The sequence below is a fragment of the Schistocerca serialis genome, chromosome 2 (assembly GCF_023864345.2).
Source record: "Schistocerca serialis cubense isolate TAMUIC-IGC-003099 chromosome 2, iqSchSeri2.2, whole genome shotgun sequence".
Taxonomy (NCBI): domain Eukaryota; kingdom Metazoa; phylum Arthropoda; class Insecta; order Orthoptera; family Acrididae; genus Schistocerca; species Schistocerca serialis.
The window spans coordinates 969,406,374-969,411,519 of NC_064639.1; the positions used below are offsets into that span (position 1 = coordinate 969,406,374).

At 43.2% G+C, this 5,146-nt stretch overlaps 1 pseudogene; it reads left to right on the plus strand.

Moving 5' to 3' along the window:
- The first annotated feature begins 1,002 nt into the window (after nt 1-1,002).
- Nucleotides 1,003-1,120, plus strand: LOC126459163 (5S ribosomal RNA; annotated as a pseudogene).
- The last annotated feature ends 4,026 nt before the right edge of the window (nt 1,121-5,146 follow it).

Consider the following 5,146-nt stretch of genomic DNA (forward strand, 5'->3'; position numbering starts at 1 on the left):
CTGGAAGAAAGGATATTGCGGAGACATAGCTTAGCCACAGCCTGGAAAATGTTTCCAGAATGAGGTTTTCACTCTGAAGTTTCATATCAGCGCACATTCCGCTTCAGAGTGAAAATCTCATTCTGGAAACATTCCCCAGGCTGTGGCTAAGCCACGTCTCCGCAATATCCTTTCTTCCAGGAGTGCTAGTTCTACAAGGTTCGCAGAAGAGCTTCTATGATGTTTGGAACGTAGAAGACGAGGTACTGGCAGAATTGAAGCTGTGAGGACGAGTCGTGAATAGTGCTTGGGCAGCTCAATTGATGGAGCATTTGCCCGCGAAAGCAAAGGTTCCGAGTTCGAGTCTCGGTCCAGCACACAGTTTTAATCCGCCAGGAAGTTTAAAATAATTTTATTTGCAATTACCTTAAAGAGTACTGGTTGAGTTAAAAATTTCGTTACCGCAGTGATCAATTCTGCCATAAAGATTTCTGGCTAATGTTATTCAGGAACCAATGTACTCAAGTATCTGACATTTAATAAATGGTGTAAGTGAAATCTTAAAGCAAAGGTTGCCTATCGGCAGGCGGAAGGTCATAGATGCCTCAACATTTCTTGCATGCAGACATATACACCAATGACGAGAAGTTAGACATGCTACTTTTGTACGGGGAGTGTCACAAAAACGCTCTCCAAATGGTAATGGAAATCTGCCTGACGAAACAGCAGTTGTTTCCAGGAAGACCTGGGAACGTATGCACATTTGAAATAGTTTTCCTCAGCCCCACCTGACTCGCCAGAAGATAGCATATGCCGTAGTTCCCTGTACAAAAATCACAGCTGACGCCGTTTCTGTGCAGTACAGGAAATGAGGTTTTATCTTAGTAGCTGAGGCCTGTCTTATTGCATCGGCCTTCTAACGACGGAGCCTGGCATGAGACTTCTGTTTGGGGTTGTTTATACCGCAGTAGCCCTCTCTCATCGCATTGCTTTCCGATTTTAGTGCACCTTTCGGACTGTTTTGGCAACGGCCTTGCTGCACTGGATACACCGGTTCGCGTGAGATCACCGAAGTTAAGCGGTGTCGGGCGTGGTCGGCACTTGGATGGGTGACCATCCAGGCCGCCATGCGCTGTTGCCATTTTTCGGGGTGCACTCAGCCTCATGATGCCAATTGAGGAGCTACTCGACCGAACAGTAGCGGCTTCGGTCCAGAATACCATCATAACGACCGGGAGAGCGGTGTGCTGACCCCACGCCCTTCCTATCCGCAGCCTCCGCTGAGGATGACACGGCGGTCGGATGGTCCCGGTAGGCCACTTGTGGCCTGAAGTCGGAGTGCTTTTCTGATTGTTTTGCCAAAAGTTTCAACTTCAATACTAACAAGAGCTGCATCACTGTAATTCTCTATCCAAGAGCTATAGGACGCAATTATGAAGAGTATACGTTTCCATTAATAAAAATACTTGTTGTATCAGTATGTCGTTGATACCAGAATTCAAAGCATTCTCCATACAAAATATAACGTGTCCGCCGCGCGTGGTAGCCGAGCGGGCTCAGGCGCGCTGTCACGGTTCGCGCAGCTCCCCCCGTCGGAGGTTCGAGTCTTCCCTCGGGCATGGGTGTGTGTGTTGTCCTTAGTGTAAGTTAGTTTAAGGTAGGTTAAGTATGTGTTAACTTAAGGACCGGTGACCTCAACAGTTTGGTCACATAAGACCTTACTACAAATTTCCCAAAAATTATAACGTGTCCCTCAGCACACTAAGAATTGCAGAAACCTCCTTCTGATATTTGGAACCGTTCAGGAAACAAAAGGGTTGTTTCGTCTTACGTTACTCACCCAGTGTATTTTGCGACCAAAGAAATTTAGAAATTTATGGACTCTGTTCCTCGCCCAAAACAGCCCATTATTGAAGTAGAGGCGGTTGTACTCGGTAATAGCATGATTCCTCCTAGGGTTGACAATTTTTTTGCTGGTTTGCTTGCATGCCAATTCAGCAAATTCCCCTAGACTTTATCAGGATACTGAGAAAGTATCTCTAAATCTACATGCAGCTTCCTGTGAGTAAGTTTTCCAGATCCCTAAACTAGGTGGAGAAAGAAGAAGAGAAAGAAAATATGATGAAGATGAAAATAGTATATGTATTAATCTAACATATCTTGATGATCTGCATTTTTGTGATGACGTCCTACTGTTTAAATTGTAGCTGACCCACAGTCACGTACTCAAAGGTAAGAATATATTTTACTTGCACAGATCGGGGATAGATCGAGAATAAGTGAAGCGCCGATATACAGCTGAGTCTGTAAGTTTGTTGATGGAATGCCGTGGCGAAAAGAGCCATATTTGTACCGGCTGAGTGTGTGTCCCAATTGCCGTAAGTTAACCAACCCCCCCCCCCCCCCACCCCCCAGCAAATCTTAGGAATTATACCGAACTGTGACAATGTGTTTTTACCAAAAAGTAATAACAAAGGCGGAGAGACGATATTACGCGTTTGCGTCTACCACGCCAGCCGATGGATTGCAGTGAGGATAAAGTATACAGAATATTATAACAGCGTGTGGCGATATTTCAGTGCACTTGACTTGTGTCAAGATTAAACGTGAACAGAAGTGTATGTCAACGGTCGTTACTATCTCCATTTCGGTTTAACGGTGTATAACTTCACTTTTGCTAACTTTTTAAGGCCTTTCTAACCTCCCCCTTCCTAGTCGGCCTACTGGCTTGCGATATACTTGCAAATGACCATGACTGCGTATACCTAATAAAATTTTACAGTGAATGAGGTTATCGTTACCGAAGGAAAATAATACAGGCTAGTAGGAGGAAAGTGTACAACAGACACTTCTGAAGGAAGGAATCTCAGTACGGATAATAATTTTGAAAACAAGTGGAATTTATTGTAGTCGCTCACGAACTACACAGGGGGAAAAGGGTACCACGTAATATTTAATACAAAAAATACTGATAAGCAAAAAATGGGTCAAATGGCTCTGAGCACTATGGGACTTAACTTCTGAGGTCATCAGTCCCCTAGAACTTAGAACTACTTAAACCTGACTAACCTAAGGACAGCACACACATCCATCCCCGAGGCAGGATTCGAACCTGCGACCGTAGCAGTCGTGCGGTTCCAGACTGTAGCGCCTAGAACCGCTCGGCCACCCCGGCCGGCTGATAAGCAAAAAAAGGGATAATTAAACGGTCACCAGCCCACTACGGCAATGAAATCCAAACTCCTAAGAAAGGTAATGCCAAAGAAAATTAAGCAAATAATTATCGGCGTGGCAACACAACTTTTTCATAACACAACAGTTAACGAGAAAATAAATGAATCAAGATGCACTGAGTCTGCAGTTATTTAGTATGAAATACTAAATTTTGAAAGCAAAGTTAAATGAAGTTGTTGGTTAAATAAATTTCTGGCTGTAACTAACATTTTGCTACGTAAAAGATGACTTTCATTAACCTCAGCGCAACGTAACTCATAGTTTGGAAAAAAGGCAAGCAACTTAGTTTTAAATACTGAAAGACTGAATTGAATTTACTTTAAGCAAATGAGCAACTGATTTACTTTTACATGAGACCAATAAAATAAATACCAACTCGTTGCTAATTATTTGTGCTGAATCTTTAGTCACTAGTTTTGCCAGCAAACTTTTACGTTACTTTTAGTGAGTGAAGTTAACACTCAAAATTTTAAATTAGTTAAGCCTCTGCTATGCAATGCAGGAACGAACATTTGCTGAGGCAGCAAAGCTTAGACAAAAGGTAGTCATTATCAAAGAAACAAAACTGGCGGTAAATAGTTAATCGGTTTTCATGTTTTTACGACACTCTGTGATTGCACGATAAGGAAAGTGACCCTGCTTGGTAATAATGTCTCTGGACAAGGACAACTAAGGTGTCCTAAATTTTTAACTACTGCAGGTTACTATTCAGGGAAGTTATCCATTAAAGTTTGTGAAAGAAATGCCACTGGGTAATGCCTGTTCAATATCAGTTTTACTATCTCAGTTTATAGTCTTACGATGTTGTAGCTGTGCGGACGACGAAGAATGTAGACGACGACAATGCTGCTGGTGCTGGTTGAGAACCCCGAGTCATCTCCAGAGTCTCAGATAATTATGGGACTGGCAATAGTTAGAACTGCAGCTTCCCCCGCCCGCACACTCCGACCGTGCTCTCAGTATTGGCTGGTTAATAAAGTGGGTGCGTCTGCATTGGCGCGATCATAACTGCACACCGCGCCTGCAAGAGCGCCAGCAAACACTTCTGCACTCTGAAACTTCCTGGCAGATTAAAACTGTGTGCCGGACCGAGACTTGGACTCGGGACCTTTGCCTTTCGCTGGCAAGTGCTCTACCAACTGAGCTACCCAAGCACGACTCACGCCCCGTCCTCACAGCTTTATTTCTGCCAGTACCTCGTCTCCTACTTTCCAAACTTTACAGAAGCTCTCCTGCGAACCTTGCAGAACTAGCACTCCTGAAAGAAAGGATATTGCGGAGACATGGCTGAGCCACAGCCTGGGGGATGTTTCCAGAATGAGAGGTCCCGAGTTCGAGTCTCGGTCCGGCACACAGTTTTAATCTGCCAGGAAGTTTCATATCAGCGCACACTCCGCTGCAGATTGAAAATCTCATTCTGGAAACATCTGCACTCTTTCAAAACTCGAGCTGCTCTGCTAGCAGCCCGACAGAGTCCCGCTACCACGCAAAGCTAAAGAACGGCTCAGCTACTGGCATTTCGTTGTTGGTATCGATACATTTCAACAAAGTTCCCTTGGTGATTACCCAGTAATTTACAATATTTACATTATAGTTACAAACAGTTATGTATGTTCACAAATGAAAACACTATTACACCCATTACGTATTAAATATAGTTTCAGTAATAAAGCTCACAGATTCAGAAATAACAATATATTAAAAGTTATCAACAGATATTAAACAGCAAAAAATTTTGGATGGTGCAGAAGGTACTTTATTTGCATTTTCGGTGTTATACTCTGACTAACGCAAAACGTCTATCCTTTAAATATAACATTACTGAGCAGTCAAAATCCGACTGAAACAATTAACGTAGCGGTCAAAACCGATTAGCGCTTATCCAGAAACTCACGGACATTAAAATAAAGGTTAGGATGCTACATTAATCGAT